The sequence below is a fragment of the Sinocyclocheilus grahami genome, unplaced genomic scaffold (genome assembly GCF_001515645.1).
Source record: "Sinocyclocheilus grahami isolate Dianchi unplaced genomic scaffold, SAMN03320097.WGS_v1.1 scaffold1003.1, whole genome shotgun sequence".
NCBI lineage: Eukaryota > Metazoa > Chordata > Actinopteri > Cypriniformes > Cyprinidae > Sinocyclocheilus > Sinocyclocheilus grahami.
The window spans coordinates 101851-119948 of NW_015506182.1; the positions used below are offsets into that span (position 1 = coordinate 101851).

At 34.3% G+C, this 18098-nt stretch overlaps 1 long non-coding RNA gene across 1 annotated transcript; it reads left to right on the forward strand.

The window, feature by feature from the left end:
* Positions 1-2351: 2351 nt before the first annotated feature.
* On the forward strand, positions 2352-2929 carry LOC107565474 (uncharacterized). Its single transcript, XR_001606380.1, has 3 exons — positions 2352-2411; positions 2710-2796; positions 2866-2929. It is a non-coding gene; the product is annotated as an uncharacterized lncRNA (long non-coding RNA).
* The last annotated feature ends 15169 nt before the right edge of the window (positions 2930-18098 follow it).

Here is an 18098-nt window from a genome sequence, read left to right on the forward strand (position 1 = left end):
CTTACTGTATAGGACCATATATTTTTGTCATAGGGGACATAAAGAGTATTTCAGAAGACCATGAAAGCCCTTTGTTAACAGCAGATAGTTTTCCTATGAGACGAGGGGAGTAAATAATGACATAAAAATGGCATCATTTCCATTTTTAGGTGAACTACTTCTTTAAGGCACTGTCATTGTGGTTCTATCATATCCCACAGTCCTCCAGCTCCCCCTCTCTCTCACTCATCTTTCTACCTCAGGTTTCTTATTTCTCTAGAGCTTGCTCCCACTCCATGTTCACATGTGGAGCTGATTAATGAAATTAATACATTGCTGTGCTCTGGTTTGGAGATTTCTGGCAAGGCCACTGTCTGTTTGTTTCCAGACGTCGATCCCCTAGTGGCCACTCTAAACTGAAGTTCTGTTCGTGTTATAGAGCAGAATTCAATGTGCTGGTGAAAAATATCTCTGAAAATTTGACTGGAGCCCCAAACTCGATTAAGGCACCAGAGAGCCAGACGCCGTTAAAACAAGTGGCCTTACAGTGTCAACAACATTTGTTGGTTATTTGTTAGTTAGCGGATGGTTTTTTATCCAAAGGAAATTTCAGTACACTTGTTACACAGACAGTCTGCCTGGAGCGAGCTGGGGTTAACGGCCTCGCTCAAGGGAACAGCGGTGCGGACAAAATTCGGAAGCAACTCACTCGCATGTCGTTCCAACCCAATGCGAGTTTCTTTCTTCCATGGAACATGAAAGTTGGATTTTTTTTGTCTGATTCGTGATCTGAAATGTTATAGTTTGACATGGATTGATTCCATTTCAGAATTTTGCTATGCACACAGTGAAGAATTTGACTTGAAATCAAAACTAACCCTATTAAAGAAGAAAATATTTGTAGCCAAATATGTTTCAGGAGTTGGTAGTCCATTTGAAACTCACATTCTGGTAATGCCCGCTTTTCACATCCAATCAGTTCCTGATGGACACAAACCAGCCTGCCCATTTTTTCTTGATGAATATTCTGATTCACTCTGAAATACAGCAAATTATTGTAAATATAATTATTGTTGGCAACAAATGTGAAAAAAAAACTGGTGGAGAATACAGGCTTTATAAAATATATATTTTAAGTTCTCTTTCTGCATGGCTTGTACAGTAATAAACTGCATTTAATTATGCACATTATTTACCTCAAAATACTTGCATACTTTTATTCAGCAAGGATGCAATCAAAGAATCAAAGAATTCAGATCAAAGAAGTTATCAAAGAATTTCAACAAAAAAATACATCACGGTTTCCAAATCAATAAATACACGGTTTCCAATATATAAATGTAGTCATGAGTAATCATGTAGGACTGAAGTCTGGAGTAATGATGCTGAAAATTCAGCTTTTTATCACATGAATAAATTGCATTTTACAATATATTACAATAGAAAAAACGCTATTTTAAATTGTAATATTTCACAATATTATAGTTTTACTGTATTTTTACTGTATCAACAAATGCAGCCTTGGTAATCATAAGGGATTTCATTCAGACATGTTAAAATATCTTAATTATTCCTAACTTTTTATAATTAACTTTGACTTTATGGACCATAGTAGAAAAACGCTCAATTTCCCAGAATGCTCCAATTTTCCTAATATAGTAGATGACGACAGTATTATTTAATACAGGTATGGCGATCCTTTTGTGGTGCATTTAACAAATATACATTTTAAGTTTTGATGATGCTAATTTTTTTTTCAACATTGAACATCTACACTAGGGAATAAATATGCATAATTAGTCAGAATTAATGACAGTCGTTTATGTTTCGTTGCAAAGATGCATTGAACTAATGACATTCCTGTTGTGTGACTGTGTTGAGTTGTAGTTCACTAAATTCATCTTCCTGTCATTCAAATTCATGAACTGAAAGGAAACCAGTTTTTTAAATCGGAATGTCGCAGAACCCCACGATGCCTTCAATAATAATTTTTGTTTGTTTGTATTGAAATATTAGAACATGAGAAATTCATTATCATTGATTTACTTCATCAGTCCAACCAAAATAAAAGTAAGACCCGCTTTAGAGTCTTGATTCCTCACAAAATCCATGCTGTGTGCACATTTTTTGGAAGGGCAGGCATAAACACTATAAAGCTGCTTAATAAAACATTTACATCATTAAAAGAAAAGCTATCTAAATAAATCTGAAGTGCATTTCAGAAGGATAGTAGGAAGGGCTGGACCATTGTCACAGAATTTTAACCTAATTATCGTAAGCCTCTACCCCCTCTAAATATTAGGATCTGAGCAATCAATCACGAAACGCTTATTAGCCTAGAGCCCATCCTGCCTTTACTCTTTTGCAATTGCGTGGAATTTCTGCTGGAAGAGTTTGCCGCAACATTCACGTCCCGGGCAGAATTGTTTGCAGTAGGTTTCTCACACCACAAAATGCTGCAAGATGTTGGAAATGTCATCACCTTTTCAAGTTCCTCTCCCACAACCTACTTTTTCAAGCAGCCTCCCATGTGTAACTAATTAGCTGCAAGACTTGGGCTAATTTTATTTTACCCAATTGGTGTCCGAAACTTCTTTTTTTTCCATCGTGCTATAAAGTTGTCATGCTCTGTGTGGATCTCCAAAGCTTCTCTTTGAACTGTGCATACGCTTCTGCTGTAGGAGAAGGAAAATGGCTTGTTGGCTTCTATAACCAACTCATTTTTTTAAGTCTCGGTAGAGGAAACATGCAAACATCTGAGCTTTAACCAGATCTGAGGAAGCGGTTCTTCGAGAAAAGAGCTGTCGAGGGCCTCAGGTAAGGCTTTTGCTGTACTTCCATTAGTGCTGATCTTGCACTAACACTTTATTCCTCTTTATCTGTCAGAACCGCCAGATGTTGGATGCCAATGCGCAGCATGTACGGGGGCTCACTTTGCGTCTGTTCAGCAACATGTTTGACAGGGTGAATACAACCCTGCCAAGTGTCCTGAAACTGCCTAGTAAATGGTAAAGCTCCAACACTGTATGAAGCCGTCAATTCATTCATCTCGTACTTCCCTGTTTAACTATTTCTAAACTAATACGGCGCCTGTAGGCGAAGAACACGTGTTAGAACTAGACAGACAGACGGACAGACAGATTTAACATTTACATTGTCATTTAGCAGACGCGTTTACAAATATTTTCTAACAAATATGATTGAAATATATAATTGAATTATGAATTATTTAATAATAAAATGTCATGTGGTGCGACCTCTCCAAAACCACATATATTACAATCTGAAATCATTAAGTATCTTAAAAATATTATATAAAAAAAATAACATTTTATGACAAGGCAGGGCTAGCTGTTGGTTGTAAAATGTCATGTGGTGTGATTCCCCAAAATCGAACGATTTGAAAATAAATATAACTTGATGTAAAACTTTCTTTTATTATTTATTATTTTATTTTTGCCTTTAATAAATAATAATAAAAGATTATGGCACATTTTTGTGAGGCATGTCTTCTTTATTTTAATGTCAGGACAGTTGTACCACTCTGACAGTTTTGATTTTATGCTCCCAAATAAATATTATTTAAGAAATAAAGGGGGGGAACATACATTAAGATATGAAAAACAAGCCGATCACATAAGATGTGTATTAAAACCCTTTATATATATATATATATATATATATATATATATATATAACCTCTGTTTCTCCCGCTTTAAAGCACCTCCTGCTGGCAGAGAATGAATTTGTATTTTCAGTAAGTTTCGGGTAATAAAAAAAAAGCATTCTAATTATTTGCGTGTGGGTGGATAAAATGAATCATAAATTATGCAAATATTTACTATATTTTTTTTAAATACATTTTTTCATGAGGCAGACGATTGTGTGTGTGTGTGTGTGTTCGTTCACCTGATCGAGAAGTTGCAGTGACAGAAACAGTGACATTCCAGATAAAGTTTGAAAGGAGTAAACCCTGTGTTAATGTTATTGAGTAGGTTAATATGGGCAAATATATTTTGTTTTATAAACAAATGTTCATTTAAAAGCAGCCCAAGATCATCAGCGTATTATGTTACCGTTACCCCTTACGCCTCCGACGAGGTTTTGTTCCGTCCTCACAAAATACTATTTTAACCAAGCAGCACGGAGAGCCGCTTCGGAAACGTGTCGCGGCTGGCCAGTATAAACACAAGCACTGACTAGAGCGGCCGCGATCAGCTCCGGTTCCCGTGGAGCTATAACAGCTCAGCTTTAATGTCACTTAATCTGCTGTTAAAAATCGTCATATCATCATGCAAGACATACACGACAAATAGCAAATTTTTCATTGTTTCTCGAAACGTCATAGCATTTCCACACGGCGATGACATGACTGTGGCGCCAAATCATTTATGTCCCCACTCGTTGACGTCATCAAATTGCGATCGGTTCCTGAGATCGGCCAAGTGTAGCGAGTACCGATCGAGTCATAAAATGTGATTATCGGCCGATACCGATCTCCGGCCGATCGATCGGAGCATCCCTAATATATATATAAATGTATATGTGTATCGGTATTATTAGTATATTTTGAATAAATTAACAAAGAGTTCTATTGAAATAATTTTTTATTTTTTTTATTTTATCAGACTGGTTTAGCCAAGTTTTGCTGATGAGCTAGTTACGGAGTCTGATGGGAAACATACTGGGGACCAGCATCTAAAACACAACATATTCCTCCTGAAATGGCTACAACCGGTTGGTTAAGGTGGTTTAGCAGGTCTGACTAGCTGGCAGGTGAACAAAACCCCTCTAAAACCATGAATACACTCATTTAAGTATTGACCAGCAATGCGAACGGCTAGCCTTATCAATCCTGCTGCAGAACCGTTCAATTTTACAGATGACTAATTGGAACGCACATCCCAATTGTGATTGCTTACACCCATCAATCATAAATGGACCCACCAAATTTAGGAGGTCTGGCAACATGATGATTTATTGTGAAATCAAGCGAACACGATGAAACCATTTCTCAAAGCCTGCAGATGTTGTCATTGTTTAAGTCTTTGGCCTTTGGCTAACGTTAAAGAGAGGACTAGGTCTCGGCTTTCAAAGGCTTCAATTATTATCCCGTTTACCTGGATGTTTACCCCCGAATATAGCTGTTTTCACGAGTCTCAAGTCACGCTGGATGTTTTCACGAAGGTGGCTTGGCTTCCCCTGAGCTCTGGCTCTGGTCGTGCTCAACATGTGTCTCCCACATTGACCGGCGGCCATTACTTTCTGGTGTCCCATTAGCAATTAGTTCATCTCAACAAGACGTGCTGGCAAGAGTTGAGAGGGAACGGCCGATACGTGGCTAGAGCACATCACATCCGCGTGAAGACGAGAAGAAAAGCAACAAAACAACATAATTATCAAAAGATGTCCAACGAGTCTTCTTTAGAGCCGTTGGCTTGGGTTCTTCGCCTGTGGTGAGTTCACTTCAGCTCAGACACGAAAGGAAAGGGAAACCAGGTTTGAAATGAAAGCATGGCGAGCCGTCGCTGGGTTCGTAACTCAGGAGCCGAAGAGACGGGGAGTGGAGAACGGGATTGATTACAGCATTGCGTCAGATAGACTTACCGATAATCTGATGGTCTATCTGCACTCATTTGTCTTCATCTATCATCCTACCTCACGGTCGTCAGCACGGGCTCACAGATATATCCCCTGTTCAATGTGCGGGGGCCCCCGGGGGGCCCCGTCCACACATATGTGCTCCTTAGGCTGTTTACACAAGGGTCAGACATTCATCAATCCATCAGCCACACCATCCACTCTTTAAGATTAATTGTCTCTGGACGCTCATCAAAAACTCATCAATGGAGGAAAACTTTTAGAGTGGATCACTCGTTAGGCTTTTTCTACCAATAAAGCACTGACACCATATGGAAAACAGAACGAATTAGGCTTAAAAAACACCCTTATCTATAGTATACTTAACTTATTAAAGAAATAATAAACTTTAAAAGAAGATACTTAAGTGCAAAATTAATATAATGTTATAATTAATGAAAACATTATAGTACAAATTTATGTTAAATGCAGCTGGCGCACTTAAATGCATCTTTATATATAATTATATAATTACTTCTATTGTCTTATGGAATATGGTTAAAGTACCGCTGAATGTACTGACAATCATTTATGGTACTCTAAAATGCACTTTAATGTGCTTTCTATTGAAACTTGGACTGTATGTATGTCATGTATTTAAATATGTTTGTAATGATGTTGAAATTTGGTACATTTAAAATGCATTAACAGTACAGTTAAAATATAATCAAGTACTTTGATGTCGACTGACAAACTAAAGCACATGTAAAGTATTTTAAATTGTTATTTTTTTTAATAATCCTTTGTTGTGCTTTAAAGTACAAGTTTTATAAAATTTTTGCTGGGTTTTGGAGGAAAATCTGTTTTTTGTTTGTTTTAAGTAACAGGTATAAAATCTGATAAATAATAACAAATGAAGACAGGATGGTGACAGGATGAAATTTGAGACTAATATTAATATTAATTGACTAATGTAATGTAAAAAAACTGTATGGAAAAGAGCAGCATGAACATTCTTCAAAACATGTCCTTTTGTAATTTTTTTTTTAAGGATAGCAGCACTAAGAATTTATAATGTTAATTTTGTGGAGAACAGAATGCAAGTTAATGAAAAATATGGTAAAAAAATCATTTCAATCATTAAAAAGTGTTAAAATGGTAAGGAAATTCCATATAAAATATATATTTAATAATGTAATATGATTTATAACAATTATACACATTTGAATAATGTATTAATAATTTTTAAATTGTAAAAAGTATATAAATATAATTCAATCATTAAATAATATATTTAAATAATAATTTGTTGTGCTTTAAAGTAAAAGATTTATTATTAATTGTGTTCATTCAAATTGCACTTTTTATTTAAAAATTGTTATTTCGAGTTTGTTTAGAATTAATATTGTTTCGAAATTCACATTTGAAATGTAACTGTGTAATTTATGTAGTAGTAGAACAAATCTGAAAAGTACCTTGGAGAATCGTTAACAACAAACCATATTTTACTTATGAATCTAAAATCATGTACTTTAAAACTAGTTCGCCCGAAAATGCTAATTTGCTGAAAAAGTCCTCACTCTCAGATTTGGAGAAATGTAGCATTGCATCACTTGCTCACCAATGGATGTCGATGGGTGCCGTCAGAATGAGAGTCCAAACAGCTGATAAAAACATCACATTAATCGACAATTAATCCACACCACTCCAGTCCAGCAATTAACGTCTTGAGAAGACAAAAGCTGCATTTGTAAGAAACAAATCCATCATTATGATGTTTTAAAAAATAATTTTGGTAGTTGCAGTCCTACTGTAGCAACTTGTTAGCAATTTGTGTCTGTAATGCACACAAATTCATATTTTATTAAATTTATTGTGTACAACAAAACACAAAAGTCACTTTGAGTCATGTTTACCCAAAAGCCACCATTATAAAAAAAAACCATTCGAAAAATCCAGAGGGAACCAACAGCGAATTAGCCTTCCCAGTTTGGCCTACAAATTCACGTCAACTCTATTATACACAGCAGACTAAATAATAAAGAAAATAATCTGTCAGTCTGGGAAACGTTCAAAGAAAAAAGTTAAAAGAAACAGCAGAAATGCTGATCCAGGAAAGCGAGGTGCCAACAAATGGCTGTTCTCGATACTTTCTAAGCGATTCTAAACGATTAATGGAAAACATGAGGTTATTACTGTGGAAGAAATGAAGTACAGCGCTTGAAATCACGCCTATGGCCTCATTTCCCATGCAGCTGCTCGCTTCCCCCGCTATCACAGTTTACACGTTAGCTAGCCAAAATAAAAGTTCATTAGCACAGCACGTGATGGGACGCCATCGGTTTAACATCAGTCCGAGAAATGATCAAACTTATTCCAATGCGATCACAGGACACAGATGTGAAGAGAACAAAAGCAGAGATCAGAGCACGTTTGGCCGGGGGCCAGAACAGCTGCAAGAAATGCTCTTTTTTGAAATCGATTTTTTATAAAATGTACTTTATTACCTTTGTCAACGCAAATCGTTTGTTGTTGTTTCATTTTTCAGAGATGCTTTATATAAAGCTCCCCAAAGACACATTATGAAAATACTAATATTTATGGTGTTGGACTGCTTTCAATCACCAACACATTTGCCATTGTTTGGAGGAAATTAAATGTGTTTTTTTGTAAAAAAGCAACTGGTATAAAATCAGATCAATAGTAACAAATGCAGTCAGGATGGTTTCAATTAAATTTTTGATATAATTGAGTAAATCATCAGTTTAATAATAATAATAAATAAATAAATTTTAAATAAATAAATCACATTATTGTCTATGGAAAAGAGTAGCATGAACATTCTTCAAAACATGTCCCTTAATATTTCTATCATGTAAAATTGGTTAAAAATTTAACAATAACTAAAATAAAATAAAAGCCATTAAATAATTGAAAAAATATCAAAATATTATATTTATTTTTCAAAGTGTAATATTTAAATAAAAAATGAATTATATATAATTATAAAAATAATTTAAAAACAATAATTATCAAATGTACAATTTAAAAAAAAATCAATATAAAATAATATCTTTATAAAATATTTTAATACACGTTTTAAATATTTAAACTTCATAAGTTATATGAAGTTTTAGTGATTTGGCTCATAAAACTGTTTATTTGAGTGTTATTGTTGGATGCTCATTTAAAATATTTTCATAAAAAAATTGTTGTGAGATTAATTTGAATAATTCATTAACTAAATAAACAAACAAACGTCAATGCAGCTACAGGTAATGTCAAATGGCATTTATTCGATTATTAAAATAAAAAAAACGAATTATCTTAATTTTAATTCAATAAAATAACATTTTATTTACAAATGTATTCAAAAAAAAATAACAGAAGAGTCTGCCTCTTATAGATCAACAAACATGATTGCAGAATGACACTGATAGACTAATATTGAAATAAACAGAATTATTAAAAGTATGGACTTGTAAAGCCACTTTTTTGTCTGCTTAATGTTCTGCATGATCTGCTGAAGTTATGTAAAGGCATTAACAGATTATGAATGTAAGACACAGTCGTAATTTGTGTGCAAAGTGCTCTGTTTATACAGGCATTTGAAGAGAGTTTTTATTGAACTCAACAGGCAGGCAGTGGCGGGTTGATCTTTGATCTGCATCGCACACAGACAGCACCTGTTCACTTTCTGATTGGACAGCATCCCACCCTGAGTGACCCGTCTGCATGAGGCCGGTCAGGACCGGTAACACAGCAGCTGCTCCAGTGACCCGCAGATCCCACTCTAAAACGCTTTATAGCGAGGCACAATCTAATGGGGAATTGAGTTTTACACTGAGTAAAATGTTGAATTTTGTTCTGTTCCTCACATAGTTCTCATATCATTTACATTTACATTAAATTTAGTCATTTAGCAGACGCTTTTATCTGAAGCGACTTACAAATGAGGACAATGGAAGCAATCAAAATCAACAAAAGAGCAATGATATACAAGTGCTATAACAAGTCTCAGTTAGCTTAAAAAAACCTATAGAGCAAGCTAGTGTTAGAGGTATTTTTTGCTTGTGTTAATTGTATAATAAATGCAACGAAAACAGATAGAACACAACAAGATTAGATAGCAAGTGTTCCTTTTTTTTTTTTTAGAAAACAAGCAGCAAATGAATAGAGTGAAAATCTAAAAGGGAAAAGTGTTTTTTTTTTCTTTTTAAGAATAGAGTTAGAGTAGAGAGTGCTAGAGTTAGAGGGTCAAATAAAGATGGAAGAGATGTGTTTTAGCCGATTCTTGAAGATGGCTAAGGACTCAGCTGCTCGGATTGAGTTGGGCAGGTCATTCCACCAGGAGGGAACAGTTAATGAAAACGTCAGTGAAAGTGATTTTGTGCTTCATTGGGATGGCACAATAATACGCCGTTCACTTGCAGAATGCAAGCTTCTAGAGGGCACATAAGTCTGAAGTAATGATTTTAGGTAAAGGGGTGCAGAGCCAGTGGTGGTTTTGTAGGCAAACATCAGTGCCTTGAATTTTATGGGAGCAGCTAATGGTAGCCAGTGCAAATTGATAAACAGAGGTGTGACGTGCGTTCTTTTCGGCTCGTTAAAAATGTATCTTGCTGCTGCGTTCTGGATTAATTGTAAAGGTTTGATTAATCTTGCTGCCGCATTCTGGATTAATTGTAAAGGTTTGATAGAACTGGCTGGAAGACCTGCCAAGAGAGCATTGCAATTGTCCAGCCTGGATAGAACAAGAGCTTGAACAAGGAAATGTGTTGCATGTTCTGAAAGAAAGAACCTGATCTTCTTGATGTTGAATAAAGCAAATATGCAGTTTTAGCAATGTGGTCTGAGAAAGTCAGCTGATCAGCAATCATAACTCCAAGGTTTCTGGCTGTTTTTGAAGGAGTTATGGTTGATGTGCCTAGCTGGATGGTGAAATTGTGATGAAACGATGGGTTTGATGGAACCACAGGCAGTTCTGTCTTGGCAAGGTTGAGTTGAAGGTAATGGTCCTTCATCCAGAAAGAAATGTCTGTTAGACAAGCTGAGATGCGAGCAGCCATCGTCGGATCATCGGGATGGAATGAGAGGTAGAGTTGAGTGTCATCAGCATAGCAGTGATATGAAAAGCCATGTTTCTGAATGACAGAACTTAATGATGCCATGTAGACAGAGAAGAGAAGTGGTCCAAGAACTGAGCCCTGAGGCACTCCAGTAGTTAGATGTTGCGACTTGGACACCTCACCACTCCAAAATACTTTGAAGGACCTATCTGAGAGGTAAGACTCAACCCACTGGAGTGCGGTTCCTGAGATGCCCTTTGCCAATAGGGTTGACAGGAGGATCTGGTGGTTAACCGTGTCAAATATATAATAATAATAATATCAGAAGACTTGGAATTCGGTTTGGATTACTTTTATATTTCTAGTCCTTTTTTAAAGGGTGACAGCTTCAGTCACAATCAGATTAAAAATAAATAAATAGTACAGGTTTGAAGTGACGTAAAGATTGTTACTAATTACATTTTTAAAATTGTAATTTTTCACCTTATTCATTTAAATTATGTACATTATTTTTACAAAATTTTAAATAAAGTAATAATAATTTTAAAATGTAAAATATCATAAAAAAATAATTAGAACATATAGAATTATAACAATTATAATTCAGTTATAAAATTAAAATTAAATTGAATTAAATTAAACTCATTAATAAATCTAAAATAATTATAAAATATTTTAACAACTAAAACATGATATAATTTTAAAACAGAATTAAATATAATTGTATACCTTCTTAATTGTAGTTATTTTTCTAAAATCTAATAATAATTAAAAATGTTACATATAAGTAATCCAAAAAATTCTATTTGTAAATATTTGTAAATAATGTAATAATTATTTCATGTAGTTTCATGATGTAAATCAAATGTAAAATATGATTTAAAAAAATCAAATAACGATTATAACATTTAGAATTATAAAAATTATAATTCACTTATAATATTAAATTAAAATAAAACAGAATTAAATGAAAATAAAATTAAAAACACTAACTAATACATAACTCTAAGATCATTATAAATGAATTTAACAATTAAAAAATATATAATTTTAAAACAGAATTAAACATATTTTTATACATTATACATTTTTCTTATACACATTACTTTTACACGTTTTACAAAAATCTAATAATATTTTTAAATATATATATATATATATATATATATATATAATTAAGTAATGTAAAAAATTTAAAGCAATATTTATAATTATAAAATATAGTTGAATTTTCTTTTATACTTTTTAAAAAGTAAAAATAATTCTAATATTTATAATTAATTAAAAATATATAAAAAAATTAGTTATTACAGTATCATGACATTTTATGTCTATGGTTTATTTAAGCATGTTAATTCAAGTGTTATATTGTTTAAAGGGGTCAGCATCCAGTGGGGACATAATTACTGTTTATAATGACTTATACTGTGTTTTTACGCGTTGCGTTGCGTATTGCGCCGCGTAAACATAAAACCATGTCTGCATTTGTGATCGGAGAAATGACAAACAACAAGCGCTACTCTACACTACTCAAAACTCGCGTTTGAATCATCAGTGGCAAATTCTTTAAATATAAAAAACGTACTTACAGGCTGTGAGTCAGAAGCGCCAGATTGTTCTTGCAAAGTTGGAACTGCCCCACTTTATAGAAACATTATGTCTTCTTTTGGAAGGCCAAACGAAGTAGTTTCGCTTTCACAACTAAACACAGCGGCTTGAGTGAGCGGCGCCCGGTGGATTCGATGAAGGAGCGTCCGGAGAGCTTGTGGCAACCACATGTGACGACCCCTTGCTGGACTCCGTTTCGTCCACGGTGAAAGCCGATTCGGCAATCCAAAGCGTGAACTTGTTGTATTTCCTCAGCAACCAGCACGGTTCAGCTCCAGGCATGATAAAGTGGATATCGTCCTCTTTTGGAAGGCCAAACAAAGTAGTTTCGCTTTCACAACGAAACACAGCGCCTTCTCGACATGGCGGCAACAACAACAATACTACAGCAAGAATAAAAGTTATGCCTTTTTTCTTTGCGTGAACATTTGGGCGGCGTTATGCAAATCTTCCCACATAATGAGGTAGTTATGTGGGGGCATTTTAGAACGAGCTGTTTTAGGTAGGCGTGGCTGACTCTTAACTTTTATAAAGAATATCTCTTTGGATTTGAGACTTTAGTCTTTGCAACTTTACAGATCTTCTTTATGCACCAAGAGCTTGTAACACTCCAAAGAGAAAGGAAAAATTTAAATCGCATCATATGACTCCTTTAATGTTTGTTTGAAAGATTTTCATTCAAATTAAAGATGAAATGAAAAGTCAATGTTTACGATATGATTAGTAACAATGTCAGGATAATGAACAACGTTAAAGATAATAAATACCATAAGCTTTTATTGGGGGGGGGGGGGACTGAACTGAAAAAAAATGAAAAACTTCAACATTTTGCAAGTAGGGATTTATTTTTTTTATTTTTTTGTGGAGAACACATTTATATTAAATTGCATGTGATTTTCCTCCTTTAAGTGCCTTTGGACAAAAGCATCTGCTATGATTTTTTTTTCTTGATTATTTAGCACTGGTAAGTGCCAGAATTTGGCAAAAATGCTGACAGATGATCAGATTACAGTGAGGTTCAAATGTTTTTCTAGTTTCAAAGGGAGGAGTGACCAAAATAGAAAAAAAGTCCCACTGATGTGAGAATGAGCCCAGTGCCGGCTGTAGAGAAACTCATCTGATGAAACACAATCTCAGTGTTGTCAAAAAACTTGCAGACTCACTGCACCCATTCATTCATTATACACTTTAGTTTTTTTACGCCGGGTCTCCTTGACTTGAATCAATCCCACAAAACCAAAGAAAATCAGAATAAAGCCGTTCTTCTTGCCAAGGGTGTTGAAGAACAGCCCAAAATCAAGTCAAGCATTAGTCTGTGGTGAAGGTAATTTGCTTTCAGAATATTTCCCTCGGCCTCGCTGACCAAATTAACCTGCTGGGTTTCTTTTGTTCACGAGCTCAGCCTCAGTAAGCGGCCTATTTACAGCTCCGGACATTGTGCTGTTGTTATTTATCCATTTATGGTCTGTTAGAGGCAGCCAGTGGAGCTGGAAATGTGCTTTCGGTGCCTGAGGAGCGTTTCGATATCTTTAGGGAGTTGTAGGTGTAATTGCCGCTCCATTATTTTGAGTTCATAGCTCAAACCAACACGACTGAAACATCTTGAAGACTATTAAAGGCTACATTTAACTTCATAAACAGCTTATCAGGGTTTCCCGGTATGAGAAGTGCTCTCAAAACTCCATGCTGACAACATTAAACCTGAGAATGTAAAGTTAAAACGAATAAAAGATGAAAAAGAAAAATGTCATAAAATAAAAGATTGTATTTAAAATAACTGTATGGTAATGTATTTATATATATATATATATATATATATTTTTCTATTCAGATTATGCTTATTATTATTATTTATTTATTTTATTTTTTTTTAAATAGCTTAAATATACATTGAAATGCTAACATTACACTAAATATAACTAAATAAAAATTAAAACAGATTTATTTAAAAAATAAAATGGTTAATATATGTGAATAATTTATTTTTTAGTATTGACTTATTGACATTATATATACTGTATATGAGGGATGCACGATATTGGATTTTTGCCGATATCCGATATGCTGATTTTTTCAACTCGTTTTTTCAACTCATTTTGGCCGATACCGATACTGATAAATTTCCTTTTGTTTGGAAATAACACCAAGTCTCTTTATAAGCAAAATATTTGTAATTTTGGTTAGTTTTTAACAAGAACTTATTTGTTAGAATTAAATAAACAATAATGAAGGTTTTTTGACAGTACATTGAAGCTTTGAAAATAACTATCGGCCTAAATAAACTATATATCAATCGCTGCATTTCTTTCCCAGAAAGATGCACTGTTAACCCTAACATTTTATTTTAAGATTTAACATTTGTAGATGGTCTAAAGCAAGAGTTGTAAAAATTCTGAAAATCTTTTAGAGCTTATGATTTATTTAAAAAATAAAACATATGACATATTAATGAATAAATCAGTATATATAAAATTATTGAATTTACAAGTGTCATGTGTGTGATTTTTTTTTTTTTTTAGGTAAGCTATATCTTCTTAAATACTGCTTTAAACACAGTCTAAATGTTATTTGTGTAGGCTATTTTCCTTTTAATTTAATTAGAAGTAGGCCAACAGCGCCCCCTACAGATTACAACTCCTTACAGAACGGGCGTTAGGGCCTGGGGGAGGCTGTCACTGCTGTGCTATTTACTCTCACACACCGAACGCGTCATTCTGTACGTGCTTTCACAGATTAAATGCAGCTATACAAAACAGTCAATCTAATCATCATTCAGACAAAACTTTGCTTCAAGAATGAGCCACACTGCTGACGTGATTTAATCACTAGCACACCCTGAGCACATGTGAGTTGACCTATTCCTCTTATCGGCGATAATGGCTTTAAATGTAAATATCGGCATCTGCCCGATATTGAAAATGATGCCGATATTTACATTTAAAGCCATTATCGGCTGATTCTGATAACAGTCCGATAGTATCGTGCATCTCTAATGTATATATATATATATATAAGCATATAAACTGACACAAAACGTCAAAACAAAAAATATGTGTGTGTGCGTGAGTAAGAAACGGAAAAATAAATGAATTAATTAATTTTACATATATAGTGAAAGTGAAGTGACGTATGGCGTCCCATACTCGTAATTTGTGCTCTGCATTTAACCCATCCAAGTGCACATACACACACAGCAGTGAGTCAAGACCATAGGAATCAGATGAGTCCTCTGCACAATGTGACATTGCTGCAGCCTGGAATTGAACTGCTGGTTTCGTCTGGTCAGAGGAGAACTGGCCCCCCGACTGAGCCTGGTTTCTCCCAAGGATTTTTCTCCATTCTGTCACCGATGGAGTTTTGGTTCCTTGCCGCTGTCGACTCTGGCATGTCTAGTTGGGGACACTTCATTTCCAGCGATATCGTTGACTTGATTGCAAATGATTGTAAAGATACTATTTAAACTGAACTGAGCTGGATGATGACATCACTGAATTGAATGATGAACTGTCTTTAACTGAAAAACTTGTGTTTACTATTGTCATTTTGCATTATTGACACACTATTTTCTTAATTAATGCTGTGCAGTTGCTTTGACAGAGTCTGTATTGTTAAAAGCGCTATATAAATAAAGGTGACTTGACTTGACATGAGTCGTGAACAAACATGCACACACACACCGTGAACACACTCCAGGAGCAGTGGGCAGTGTATATATATGTTACATATATATGTATATATGTAAACAATTAAAAATAAATGGCAAAAAAACTAAATAATATTTTGTAAGCTATTTTGCTACAAAACAACCTAAAATGAATCTTTAGGCAGTTGTAGGTATAATTTCCGCCTCATTATTTTGAGTTCATAGCTCAAACCAACACGACTGAAACATCTTGTACACTATTAAAGGCTACATTTAACATTGTAAACAGCTTATCAGTGTTTCCCGCTCTGTGAAGTGCTCAGCGATTTACCTGGCACTCCTCATTAAGCTGGATTTGGTGAGAGCAGACAAAGCTGGTTCTCAGACTGTGTTACACAGCGTGAACGGTGAAGTACCCGTTATAGTCTGCGCGGTGGCCAGCGCTGATTGGGATCTGAGAGGGCAAGAGTTCAGGAATGCCAGGCCTGGCCTCGACAGCTGTGTGAGCGAAACACTCATCACCTCACCCGGAAACAGCCCGTCCGAACCGTCCACTGAATGTTGCAGCATTGTCTTTGCTCACTCGCTCTGCCAGCTCTTTCAATGGCAATCGCTTTTCCCGATGCTGTTGTGGAGGTGCTGAAAACCCTTCTGCATATGGCAGTTGCTCAATCAGCACGTCAGCAGTTCTCTTAAAACAATTACTCGCGTCAAGTGCCCATTAGAAAGGCAATCTATCAGTGAGGAAGTGGTGTACAGGACCTCGTTGACACACCCAAGGGACTCTAAGCCCTTCCTGCCTCTGACCCCGACCCTCACCACTCCGCAGGTCACGGTATTCTCATAACAGTCCTGTTTACCCATTTTGTTTGCTTGTGCAAAATGAGCCCAATCAGGGGTGGACGATTCTGGTAGAGGTCAGTCACTTGGTTCACTTTTTAATCAGTGTGTGAGTTAGTTTGAGTAACGGGCCCACAAACATAAGTTCTGGTGTTAGTTGTGAAAGCTGCTTTAAAACTAACAGTTAAAATAATTATTCACCCTAAAATAAAAAAAATTAATAATAATATAAATTATATAAATATGTATATAAATTTTTTTTTTTAATATTTATTTATTTTTTGTTTATTTATGTATTAATTTATATATTTATTTATTTTTTAAGATTTGTTTTAATTTATGAAGTGTGTATAACTTACAAACAAATAACTAAAATGTAAAATAGAAAACTTTTTTAATAAAACACTATATTTATATATTTATTTATTTATTGGTTACATTTCTTATGAAATATAATAATTAATAATCATATATATATATATATATTTTTTATTTTTATTTATTTTTTTATATAAAATAAAATTATTAATATATGTAAATATGTTTGAGTATCAAATTACAATACATATCTAAAAAAAATAATTCAATAAAATGAAATAATTGTATATATTTTTAAATAATCATTTTTGTTGTAACTATACGATGTAACCATACGTCATAATGCTAACAGCATTAAACTTGAGCATATAAGATTAAAGTAAATGTCTAATAAACATTTTATTTAAATTTTAATTTTAATTTAAATAAATAATAACATAATATTTATTATAAATATACATCTTAATGCTGTCAGAGTGAAAAATTTAAGGGGGTCTGAATACTTTCCGTACCCACTGTATATATATATATATATATATATATATATATATATATATAAATTACATAATGTAAACTCAAAGTCAAAAGTAAGTAAATAAACAATAACTACATAACAAAAAATAAAAAAATTACAATAAAATAAATCGTGTTAAACCCTATTTAAGATTGTTATTATTTAATTTAGCTCAGTTGTAAAGCTGGCCATACAGTTTGACATAAAAAAACACTGACAATGTATTGTCAGGAAAGTCGTTTGTTACCAGAAAATCAACACTATTTTGAAAACAACCGAGCTACTGTCACACTTCTGAAAACCAAAACAATCCCCTGTCCACATTAATCACTGCAGTGTTCATAATGAGAAAATCTCCACTCAGTCTTATCAGCCAATATAAACAAAGATACCAAAGACAAATTCTGCCAGAAAGCAGAGTTTCCTCCATTGTCTGTGTCTTGGAGGTAACTTGAGGGAGCAAACGCAGATGCGGTTTGACAGTGACGGTTCAAGAGACACAATTCTGATGGGATGGACAAGGTTAACGTAGGAATCTGTCAGGATG